A 14,124-nucleotide genomic window follows, 5' to 3' on the forward strand; every position below is an offset into this window, starting at 1 on the left:
TATTGAAGCAAAAACTAAGCTGAAAATTTAGCTTTTTGCAGATTTTACCCCACAAAAAAGGATAGATTATCCTAAAGCAAATAAATTATCAATCAAATAAACCGTTCCCCGGTAACGGCTCCAAAAACTTGATGCGTCAGAACAGCTACACCTAATTTTACCTCATAATCTACCAGCTATTCGACCCCTGGCAGTGTACCCCTTAGCAAATAGTATAACACAAAATTCGGGCATCGAACACAAGGAACGATTTTAATTAAGTAATCTACTTACTATGAAATTAACCTAAAATTCTAGCAAAGTAATTGGTTTATATCTACTTTTGCAAGTTTAGATAAACTTAGATTATTAACAACTAATTCAATCAATTATAAAAGCTCTTGTGTTAGTTCGAATCCACTTTCCCTCATTATTTAGTTATTAATTAAGGATAATTCTCGTTGGTTTCCAATTAATATGTTATTAGCAATTCAAGTCCAAATTTACTATTGTTGAATTAATTCATGTAGATCTATGCTTAGTCATACATATTATCACAAAATCAATTATTAAAGGATTGGAGCTACGTAGATTGATTAAGTAAACACAATATTATGATCACAAGATATGTTCTCTAGCACAGCCAAAACTAATACCTTGATTACTTAACTAAGATTGGTTAGATCCTAGCTCTAGCAATTCAATGGTCACTAAATTACTAGGTGTCAAGTTCATGCAATTCAATATTCACTAACTACATAGAACATGAGTTTAAGCAATCCTAAGTACCCAAGTCTAACATGCTAGGTATAAACAATCAACACAAGCAAATACTAACCTAAAAGAATCCAAAATCAAATTACTAGTACATGAGTTCCAGCTTCATCTAGCTAACAGGAGTAGCTAGATTTAGCTACTAATAGTCACAAATAAACAAATAGTCTTCATAATCAAAAGCATAGTAATGTACTAAATTGAAAAGTTAAGTATGTTCTTCTTCTTCCTCCTTGGTGTATTACCAAGTTTCTAGCCTTTAAAACTCTGAAAATCGTCTTTTGGTAACTCTTCTCTCACCAGCCAACCTCCAAAAATCGTGAGGATCAAGGATATTTATCGCTTCTGATTTTTTCCCTCCTTACGTCGTGAGTTCGAATGTATCCGTATGCAACACGAATTATTTGGCTTCCGGATGTTTATCTTCTAGAATCACCATGCTCACGTCGTGAGACTTTGCTTCTCACATTGTGAGTACACCTTTTTGCTGAATTTTTCATCTCTTAAGCTTTCAACCTCCAAAGTTCCGGTTCATGTAACTTTTAGTCCTTATTCTTCAAAATGACTTCTTTTGGCTGAAAAATACAATTTAATCCTATAAGTATCATTTATCTATGAAAATAACCAAATTATTAGTCAAAATGTATTAAAAAATTTCCTAAAAATATGTATAAATATGGCAATATCAACAAGTCTTTTTCTAACATAGTGATCTTAAGCTTTTTGTCTTCTAGTCTTCCTCTCACATGGTACAACTCTTGGGTCGCTATGTTCTTTTCATCTAAGGCTTTGTTGTAGTCTGTAAGGACGGCAACAGGTCATTAAGTCTTTCTAAGTAAGTTTCACAATCATGCATGTTGTAATCATTAGACTAAATCATAATTTTTACCTGCTCGACGATGTTGAGAGTTCCATCTTTTTCCATGTAGCAATAATTTCCTCTGGAGGTTCGTTGATCCGTCTTCCTCACTCGTTACCACCATGCATATTTTCCCTTTTCCCTTTCTTCTTATTTTTTTCAATCTCTTCATCTTCATCACCCGAGGACCGCACTTGATGATTTGTTCTCACTTTAACAACATAAGTTCTTGCCTTTTTCTTTTTCCTCCATTTCTTGAGCCATTCTAAGGTAGAATGCCTTATCTTTTACCATGTTTTCTTTGCAGTCTTTGGCAAAGTGGTTTTCTTTATGACACTTATGGAAAACAATGACTCCATCTTTCTCTTCGGTAGTGGTACCAAAGTATGAAGGTTTGTTGGTCTGCGGTGTCTCTTTTGAAGGAGAATTTTACAGCTGTGATTGATGATGAGGATTTCTAGGATATCTTGGATGGTTAATCTGCGGGTTGAAATTGCGATTGAAAGGGGGTTTGGTGAACTGTTGTTTTTTATGAAAGGATGGTGGTGGGAGTCTGTTGAACTGTTTTCTGACCAGGGCAATGGCATTATGAAACTCTACTTCATCATCAAGTTCTACATCAGCTTCATACAATTGTGACGCCTTGTCATATGAGTGTGGGTATGATGATTATGTAGGATATGTGTACTGAGGAGTTTTGAACTGTGGAGTTTGAGCCATCAAATCAAGTTGTCCACCAAGATCTGCACATTCCTTTAACACCATCGATTCTTGAGCTTGAAGTTCACCACATATCTTGAACAGTGAGAGAGTTTGGACTTTTCTATCTCCTTAGACTATCATCTTAGCTGTAGTATAATGTCTACCCAGACCATTCAGAAACTATAGGTTTGTTTCGTGGTTGGCTCTTACAGTGCCAGCGTTTGAAAGTTTCGTGACGATGAGGTTGAATATCTTGAAGGAGTCATCAAGGCTTTCACTAGGTAAGGCTTTAATGTTGGTGAACTCATTGAGAGCTGTTGTAAACTTCTTGTCTTGAGCTTGTTCAGACCCTTGATAGAGATTTTTTAGAACATCCCAGATCTCTTTAGCAGACTCACATTTGATAATGATGTCAAAGTTGTCAGGAGCAACACCACACAAGATTTCGTAGAAGGTTGTTGCATCTTTCTACATCTTCTCTAAGTCATTGTTGGTAGGTATGTTCATGGTTGCTTGACCACCACCAAGTCTTTCTTGAGCACAGTCTGCTGCAACAGGAGTGAGAATAAGGACATGAAGTCCTTCTTTTATAGCTCTCCACACATCTCTATCGAGCCTCTTTAGATATATTTCCATTCTTTGGGACCAGTGATGATATTCACTTGAAACAAGTATTGGGGCTCTATTAGAACCACCAACAATGTTTGAAACATTTATAGAATAAGCTTGTGCCATTTTTTTTTTTAATTTTCTTATGAGCTTTAGTGGTATAAAAGGCCTTTTAAATCAGAGTTTTTTGGAACAAAAGCATCGATTTTGAAAGGAATTAAAAGGCAACAACTTTGGCTCTAATACCAATTGTTGAGAGAAAAACTTGAACAAATGTTAGTATAAGATAATAAGTTGAAGAATTAAAGTTAATCTCAATGGATCTTGTTAGCTCAACAATAATAATAGTTAGATTGCAGAAATGTAAGGAAAATAAATAGCAACAAGTTTATATCAATAACCAGTAAACAAATAGACATCAGTTTGAATCGTAACAAGGTTTGCATGCAAACACAAGTTAGTTTAAGATGAACAACACAAGTGAAGAGGGACTCGGTTAAGTATCAATTAAAATAACTTAAAATAAAGAGATGAACAATCTAATATTGATAAATATTCAGTGATTGATAGATTGATAGTTGGTAAATTGGTAAGGATTACATGAAGTGGGAAGCTCTATTTATAGAGTCCTAAAAGTTACATCAAAATAGTAAAATAATCTAAAAGTAACTGACTACGGTGACCATGAATGGTTCACCAGATAATAAATACAAGAAATGTCAGTTAAAGTAACTTAAACTATCTTCATGCAGAACATCACTCTACAGTTCATCTTCAACTCTACAGTTCTTCAACATACAAAAACATTCTCCGGTAGTAGCTTCTTTGCGGTATCACCAAGTGCAAAAGTTTGTGGTTCCTTTTAGCTGAAGAGAGTCACTTATTGTTTCAACAAAATCCAGAAGTGGCGAATCAATCGAAATCCTTATACATAAACTCCCAACCGTGGAACTAGCCGACTTGCGGCTCAAAGCATTAGTGACCACATTCACTTTTCCTGGATGGTAAAGGATCTCACGGTCATAATCCTTGACCAAATCAAGCCACCTATGCTATCTCATGTTCAAATTCGGCTAATCCATGAGATATCTCAAATTCTTGTGATTCGTGTAGATAGTACACCGGACCCCACACAAATAATGTCCCGAAATCTTGAAAGCAAACACCACTGTTCCCAACTCCAAATCATGTGTCGGATATCAAACCTCATGTGGCTTCAGCTGCTGAGAAGCATAAGCAATAACTCTCCCCCGCTGCATAATAACTGCCCCCCAGATGCATCACAATATACCAAAAAATTCTCAGCACCTTCAAGGAGGGTCAACACTGGACCTCACATAAATTATGCCTCAGAGTCTCGAATGTAGCCTGGTGCTCAGGGGCCCATTAGAAATCTATGCCCTTCCTCGTCATACAAGTGAGGGGTACAACAACCTTGGAGAAATCCTGAATGAATCTCCGATAATACCCTACCAATCCCAGAAAACTCCTGATATCCAAGGGAGACTTCAGAACCTCCCACTGCATAACAACCTCAATCTTGGTCGGCTCGACAAATATCCTGTTCTAGTTAACGAGGTGTCCTAAGAACTGGACCTCCCATAACCAAAAATCACACTTCGAGAACTTGGCATACAATTATTACCGCCTCAAAACTCCCAGAAGCTCTCAAAGGTGCTCCTCATGTTGCTCCCTAGTCTTGGAATAAACCAAGATATCATCTATTAAAAAAAAATGATTGAGCGATCGAGCATCGGCCTGCACACTCGCATTGGTGAGTCCGAACGACATCACCACAAACTCATAATGATCATAGTGAGTCCGAAACACCCTCTTCTCCACGTCCTCCTATCTAACCCTCATCTGATGATACCCTGACCTCAAATCGGTATTGGAGAATCAAGATGCACCATGCAGATGATCGAATAGATCATCAATCTGCGGAAGTGGGTAACGGTTTTCTCTGTTATCTTTTTCAACTCCTGATAATCAATACACATGCAATGAGACCCATCATTCTTCTTCACGAACAAGATTGGTGCTCTCCAGGGCTAACTGCTCATTCTGATAAACTGTTTGTCCAACAACTCCTGAATCGGAGAGGACAACTCTTGAATCTATGGTGGTGCCAATCGGTATGACGCCTTATCAATCGGGGCAACACCAGGGACCAAATTGATCTTGAACTCAACCTTCCTCTCAGGATGCACACTAGGAAATTCCTCCGGAAAACACATCAGGAACTCTCTAACCATGGGCACATCCGAAAACAAAACCTCCTTCCCAACTCAGGTGTCGACCACATATGTAATATAACCCATACACCCATGTTGTAGATACTATCGAGCCTTGGCACTAGAACAGAAGGTTGATCCAATCATGATACCCTCTCCATAAATAATTAGTTCTCCCCCATTTGGGGTTCGAACTACCACCTGCTGACCAAAAAAGCAAGATCACAGAAAATCAAACATCACAAATAAAAAAGATAGCTGAAAAAAAAACTAAAACTCACACCAGAAGGTACAAATGAAAAGAAGAAGCTTTTAGCTGTTGTAGAAATTCTCACCGATAGATTTCCTTTTTCTTTTTGTGTTTGTTGCCTCCTCCCGTCAGCCTCGATATCAGTTTGGCCCTAGCAAACACACACAAATGACATGAGAGGAATCCAGAAGCCCTATGGGTTCCATATATGACGCAAAATCGAAGAATCGAGGAACTGAATAGGAAATATATGAGAGGGTTCAATTGAGAAAAAAAAGGTTAAGAATGGGGGAATCATTCTCAGCCAATCATTTATTTTTGCCGCAAAAGGCTCCAACGTACCGGCGGAAATAGGAAACGAATGCACATGTGTTTTCCAACATAACATATTTCCTTAAACTATGCTTAATATATACAAAAACATAGTTTTTTTCGTTTTTTTTTTTTAATTTTTATAAGCTATTTTTATCAAAAAATAATTTTAAATATACCAAAATTCATGATATTTTATTCTCTACAAATAGACATCCATATTGATATAGTTTTAAGATAAAATAAAAATAAAATTCTTTTTTTATATTTTCAGCTATCGTTATTTATAAATGAATAACAATGCATCAGGTTTTATTACAGTACATTCGTTATTCACTTATGAATAAAAAGTATGATTTTTTTTACAATTTAAGTATCATTCATATATGAATATAGCATATAATAAACATAGTATATTCATATTTTAATATTGGACGATGAATTCACTTGTGAATATTAACATAGTATATTCACTTGTGAATATTAGATGGTATATTCACTTATGAGTATTAAATGATATTTCATATGTGAATATTACATAGTATTACATGGTATATCACATGTGAATATTATAGAATATATTCACTTGTGAATATTAGATGATATATTCACTTATGAATATTACACAGTATATTCACATATGAATATTAGAAGGTATATTCACTTATGAATATTGAAGGTATTTTGACAAATATATAAAATTTTGTTATGTTATTCACATATGAATAACATACAAACTTGCATATTTGTTTTGTGTTTTTAATAATCATATACTGATTCAGATGAGAAAACATATTCATATGTGAATATAACGTGATAATTTAGTTTATGCATTTCATCAAACAGTTGGAGTGCAAACAAGTTAACTATTTTAAAAATGTTAAAAACATCAAGTTATCAATTTCAAATCATCATATACTTCCGATTTCGACTTCAGATGCGACATCCTATCTCTGATCGATTTCTCAATTTGATTTTGATTTCCAAAAATCCGATTGGGAACCTGTGAGTACTGATTCTAAGTCCATCAATGTCGACTGTGATTGCGAGTCCATAACTCCGATTCCAATTTCATGAACAGCGAAGAAATTCCAATTTAGTTGAAGAAATCTGGATGATTATTGAAGGTTGGAGGAAAATTTTTGATGGTGAACGAACAGTTATCGAATTCTCTATAGTTACGTATTTGAGATCGAAGGTTATTACGATATTTACAAGTTTGTCATCGTGTCTTTTATGCTTAGATTATATGAATGGCTGAGAATGATTCTCTCATTCTCAACTTTTTTTATTTTCTCAATTGAACCCACTTATATATATATATATATATATATATATATATATATATATATATATATATATATATATATATATATATATATATATATATATATATATATTTCCAAAGATTAATCACCCTAAGTTTTGAGAATGCTTGGTGGTGAAGGAAAGATTGAGTAATTGGATTTTTAAACAAAAAAAATTGAAATATGAGATCATGTATTCTATATGAGCTTAGACCATGTCCGTATTATTTACTTGATATTTTATCCACTAACATCCTATTGTCGATGAATTCTTCTTTTTAGTCTAAGTTAAAAGTAAAGAAAACAAAACTACCCCAATTTATACGTTGGGTTTGACTTTTGTTAACCGCTGATTGTTGTTTATCGTAATTTAAAAGATAATATATCTGAAAGTGACATTACCCAAAAGCAAAACACAATATTGCCGTATATTATAAGAAGGGTATGAGTCGAAAGTTTTTTTTCACTTTTTTGGGCCTATTTTTCTTTTTTTCACCTAAATCCAAGGAATGGGTGGGAAGTTTCTCTCACTATTTTGTTTTTTTGTTTTTTTAAATAAAATTAATTTTTTTTTATGATTTATAATTTGTAAATTAATACTAAAAATAAAAGAATTTCATTAAATAAAATAAAATTTACATTAAACTTAATATTTAAATAAGTAGAAAATTTAAAAAAAAAAAACAAAAAAAAAAAAAAAACAAACAAACAAACAAACAAACAAAAATACGTCACTCGGAATCATCCTCGTCATCGATCTCATCGTCTTCATCATTCTCCCGAGCGTCACTCTCATCATCAGAATCTTCGCTCTCAACGAACATATCATAATACTCGTCTGATTCGTTAAAGAAATCATCGTGAGAAAATTCTATCGGCGGCTGAATATGAATCCTATAAATGTGTTCTATCAAATCAGCACGAAGTGCGTGATGAATGTCGCGATTATGTACTTCTCTTCTATTCACCCTATACTCTTGTGTATCGACGGCTATTCCTTTGACATTTGGCAAAACTTCATTTTCGTTGTACCGACATATCGCTCTTCCTTCGTCTTCAATAATCATATTATGCAATATAATACATGCATACATTACATTTTTTTTGGAAACAGCCAATAATATTATTAACACTCACCCAAATAGCAAGTAACTATAGGGGAGAAGTAAAAGCAAAACATAACAAAGTTTTCAAACAGAGAAAGGAGAAAAACAAAAATCTTCCCAAGTACACATATTTCCTTTGCCTTTACACTTAAGCCATGTAAATACCAAAGACTTGATATTTTCCACTACCCTTGAAGGGTAAATGAACTTCGCCTGGAATAACTGATCGTTTCGAGCCCTCCATAAGTTCTAAAGGAGCCCATAGCAAATTGCAGTGATACTATCCCTCTCTTTTCGGCTTCTACCTTGGTTAGCTGCAAAATGGATCACCTCCTAAATACTTTGAAATTTAACCTGATGTAATCCACACCACCCAAGTATATAATTTGTGATAGAAATGGCGTATGGGCATCTTACCAAGATGTGATTTACATCTTCCAAACCATCAATACAAGAGTTGCAGGAATACATGTCTACATTAACGCCTCTGTGGGATAGAGCCACGGCTGAGGGTATCTTACCCATAGCAGCCCGCCAAATGAAAGTGGTTACTTTTATTGGAATGATCTTACTCTAATCGATTTGAAGAGGGTTAATAATGAGTGATGGTTTCTTCTCAATCTTTTTTCTCAAGACATCCACTTTGAATTTCCCATCAAACGTCAGTATGCAAGCGATTTGGTCTTCACTCGATTGGAGATGCATAGAAGCAATACACCTGGTGAGATTCTCCAAGTCAGTGGACAGCCCAACAACCACAGGATCTGACTTCCACTTCCCATAAACTTTTCACTTCATATGACCTTGCCCCGACTACTAGTACTTGCCACTGTCTCTTAAGTACACCAAATGTTCGCTCTACATCCTACCTAGCCGACTCTTGCGCCTCTTTAAACTTTTTCCTTTTCGGGTCGTCAGGACATGTAAACGATTTCACAAAAACAGACAATGGAGGATATATATTGTCAATAAGATAGCATCCACGCTTATATGCTACCTCATTTGCTTGAAAATGTACATCGTGCAACTTTCCAAGGTAGATATCGTTGAATATCGCCGACTGGTCTAGCACATTGATGTCATTGTTTGCACCAGCTGGACCAAAGAATGCATGTCATATCCAAAGATCATGCGATGCGATAGCCTCTAGATCAATCGTCGACTCTTTGTGGTCGCCTCTCATGTGCTGACCACGCCATGTGTTGGGGCATAATGGTCAACTCCAATGCATGCAATCGATACTACCAAACATTCCAGGGAATCTATGCTTGCCTTCATGCACCGTGTACAATTGGTGGATATTGTTCATAGTTAGTTTGCACAAATATCGTTTCCCATAAACCAAATAGATCGTTTTGCAGAACTTGTACACACACTCCTGCACAGTACGCCCTGACATCCTAAAATACTCGTCTCATCTGTCTGCGCCTATTCCATATGCTAACTGACGAATTACAGTCGTGCATTTTTGAATGGAAGGTAAACCTTTTATCCGCTTCGCATCCATTTTCTATTGGAAATATGGAAAGCGGTCTTCAAAATCGCCAACAATACGTAAGAATAGTTCCTTCCTCATCCAGAACCGACATCGGAACTTTAAAGCATAGATAGCGTCATCTGCAAAGTAATCTTCTATAAGACGATCGTGTCCGGCTTCACGATTTCTACGCAACCGCGGCTTTCTTGGCTTTAATCGTGCACGTGATGTTTCACCTAGTCGGTTTTGAAAGTATGCAACCGTTTTCGCTATGATGGAACCGATAAACTTAGCCTCCTCTAGAGCCGTCGAATCGAATGATGAAGATGATGACATTTTGATTAATATTTTTTGGAGAGAATTATAAGGTATCGGTTAAAAAAATAGTTGAATGTTGTGGTATTTATAGCCTTTTGAATCAAAAAAAGAAAAGAAAAAAAGGAAAAAAAAATTAATGGACCAATAGAATAAGAGTGAGAATATGGCATCCTCATCCCCCACCCTCCTCCCCGCACCTCCTTCCCTGCACCGACGGTGCGGTATTCCCGCTTGCGGGACTCTTCCCACACCCTTACCCGCATACCATACCGTCCGGCCTAAGGAAACTACTGTAAGAAAATTGAAAGAATTGAAAGTTACAAGCAATTTCTTGTTAGAAGGACGGACAATTTTGTTATTGACATATTCAAACCAAAGTGTGAAATTCAAACATAAGTGTCCCGTAGTCAGGAGAGGTACATAGCAATGTTATGAGCGAATAAATAACGTCTAATTATAAACTTGAAAAGTAACCTTATAGATTTTCACCTTTTTGTATGCCGGAACAAAGGTGTCGGGAAATAAAAAGACATTTAAATCATAAGATGAATCAAAGTGTCTAATATCATCCGTTATACCCACCACATATCACATATGTGGTGGGTGTCATATCAACACCACATTCTCAAACCACTACCATGGGATACCTACCACTAACACACCACTTCACCTTGTTTTTTTTTATTTAAATTTAATTTAAAAATACATTAAAATCATTTTTTAATACTAGTTTTTCCATTAAATTAAAATACCAAATTACATTAAATAAAAACTACATAAATTGAAATTTAAAAAAAAAACTAACAATAAAAATAAAAATTACATTACTTAAAATTAAAAAAATAAAAAAAATAAAAACGTTAAAAAAAACTAAAATTTTTAACCATAAATAAAATAAACTACTCCATACGCCTACGTCGGGCTCGAACCGACTCTTTCATCTCTTGGAAAAGTTCCAAGTCTTCTTCCTCGAGGTCGTCCGCTTTCATTTTCAAGATTTCTATATCGTTTTTGTTTGGAGCGTCGCTTATGCCTCTTGAAATGATGATTGTGCTTCGATCACTTTTTGTTCCATCCGAGTAATTACCTCGGCCTTCGTTTCTTGAGGTTGCACATATCGATCAAAATTATCGTCAAACATATCCATAACACTAGAATTCGAAGATGTTGACACCACTTTTTTTTCTTTACTTCTTCCAACGGGCTGATGAGGTGGTTGGTCGTTTTCAAGATCTAGCGGATCGTAGTTCATATCGATGTGTGTTTGGTCGTCCGATTGTTGGGAAGTTGCATCGGGGTTTCTCGAACGCTTTGAACCGGAAGATTGCGAAGTTAGTTCAATTTGCTCTTTCCATTTTGGGGTGTCTTTCAATTTTAGTCATGGTTTCATATACGGAAAAGCTTTGCATGTTGGCGTTGTTTTTTCAAATTGTTCCATGGCCGCCTTGAAAATATCAAAATTGTTCGAACCGCTTTTGCGTATGTTTCGGAGCTTGTTGTAGATTCCTCCAAACTCGGTGCATTTTAGTCGAATATCTCGCCATTTCGAAGTAATTTGATCAGCGTTTCGAGTTTCACTTTCCATTAACTCATAGAAAATGGCTCAAACTTTTTTCCAAAAACTTCCGTAAGACTGACTATCGCCTACAATTGGATCTTCAGAAGCTGCCACCCATGCCTCCGCTAACTTTTCTTCTTCTTCTTTTGTCCATGGAACCCTTTCTTGGGCGGTAGTAGGTCGGGCCGGTTTTTTCCCTTTTTTCTTTTTTGGTTGAGGTGGTGGTGAAGGTTGCGTTTCTGCAATAAAATCCGGTGAAAGTGGTGGTTGTGAGCTTGGTGGTTGTGAAATTGGAGGTTGTTGTTGTGACGATTGTTGTAGTTGTTGAAATTGTTTGTATTGTTGTGAAATTTGTTGTTGTTGGAAAGACGGAAAATGTTGATATTGTTATTAAAAAAGTGGTGTTTGTTGGATAGTGGAACCGGTTTGAAGTAGATTGAGAAAACCGCCTTGAGGTGACTCTATAATCGGGAATTGGCGAGGTATTGTATCTAACGCAAAAACGTTATCGGGTTTGCGATTTCTGTAATTTGGAGGGGTATTTTGGTTGGGATCCATGTTTTTTGGTTGTGAAGATTTAATATGTAGATTGTGTATAGAGATAGAAAAAAATAGTGTAAAAAAATAATGAGTAAATATGTTGTATTTATAGGTAAATATATAGTTTAATTTTTTTTTTTTTTTAAAGAAACTAGTCGTTCAACGGCTAGTGTAAAGTTCAAATCGTGAGCTGCAATCCAATTGGTCATACGAGTCTGTTGTCCCGAACACGAGTGGTCACGGAAACGAGCCACCATGAAACAACGGGATGGTATGCACACCCGTTGTTCGTGGCCAACTCAATTACGGGTCTTCTCGTTATATGTATACCACTTGGCCTAATGATGATTCGTTATGATCCGTTCAAAAAAAGAAAAGATTCTTTGTTATGAAACACTAAAAAAATGAGACTAATGGTTTGAATTTCACATGCTTTTACCTTGAGACAACATTATAAAAAATAAAAATAAATAATAATAATAATAAAAGCAATATAAATTAGTGATCTATTTAGAATAGAATTATTTACATCTTATTACACACCATATGAAAAACTTAAGAGTAATTATTATGCGATAACATATGAAAAATTGGCGTAAAATTGAAGCAGTAATTTTCATAAGAATGTTTTTGGATTTCAAATTCTTAGAATTAACAAAGTCCAATCTCTTCCAACCCATTTGGGATCCTACTATTATATCAATTTTTCTGTTTTCTTTTCATTACTATCATTCTCATTGCACAAGTAAGTTAACTACTTCCAACCCAAATAAAACTTTTATGTTAAGATAAATACAAACTAATTAAAATCATACAAACTAACTTACAAAATATTAAAAACACACAAAAATAATTCACAAACTAATTAAAATCATACAAAATTATTTTTATACAAGTTTTATGTATGAAATACAACTAATTAAAGCTTGAACCTCTTGGAACGATTGGTACCACCCGGGCCTGATACAAACAATACTCTTATACAAACTTTTATTGACTCCATCCACTTATACAAACAATTTTATTGACTCCAAAATTGATACCGCTCCCTCCAAAATTTTATTGACTCCATCCACTTATACAAACAATACTCTTATATTCTTTTTATTTCAAACTTTTTTATATTTTTTTATTAGTATAATTGAATAAGTTTGTATAATTATTTCGTATATTTATAGATTCATTGATGAATCTAAAATTTTATTATGTGTAAATAAAGAATTCTTGATTGTTATCACGTGTATTGAAATGTATGCACATCTAATTCTAAACATGCCGCACAACTAGTCCTAACAATGGAGTGGATTTTGATCCTGATACGCTTCAAACCCGTGCAAAGTTAATGGGTTTGGATCATATTTTATGATTCATTTACCCGTTAACAATCCGTACACTTTAACCCTTTTATTAAAAGGGTCGTATATGAATCACTATTTATCGATTTGTTTATGATCTGACCCGTTTAAAAATTTAAAGTATGAATTTATTATTTATAAGTTATAATACATTTATCAATCTTCACAATGTACATGTTCAGGGAGTTGGTCGTTCCACTTCACAATTCAATCGACTCCTAAGTCCCAATATAATCGACTCTAACATACATTGTTTTAGAAGAAAAGGCTTCAATCGATATTCAACATTCAAGAACAAGAAGAAAAGACTACAATCGAGTGATCGACAATTCCACAATCCACAATCAAGTGTGTTATTGTATTGAAATCGACATATTGAAACATTCAAGAACAAGAAGAAAAGACTACAATCGAGTGATCGACAATTCCACAATCCACAATCAAGTGTGCTATTGTATTGAAATCGACATATTGAAAATTTGAAATCGTTTGTTAATTGTTGTTACTATAATTGAAGTTTATTTTGGAACGAATGTTTTTTGGTTTTGGTGATCATCTCATATGTGTTTTAGTGTATAATTATGGCCTAAACTTAATATTGTAAATGGGTCGGGTAAAAGGGTTGATCCGTTGATCCTATGGATAAGAGTATGAGTTTAATCATTTAAAATCCTACGGGTTGCGGGTCGGTTTGGATCAACATTTGAAAAGGTCTACGCACAAGTCGCACTCTTAATCCACAAC

The sequence above is a fragment of the Lactuca saligna genome, chromosome 3 (genome assembly GCF_052625555.1).
Source record: "Lactuca saligna cultivar CGN05327 chromosome 3, ASM5262555v1, whole genome shotgun sequence".
Classification (NCBI taxonomy): Eukaryota; Viridiplantae; Streptophyta; class Magnoliopsida; order Asterales; family Asteraceae; genus Lactuca; species Lactuca saligna.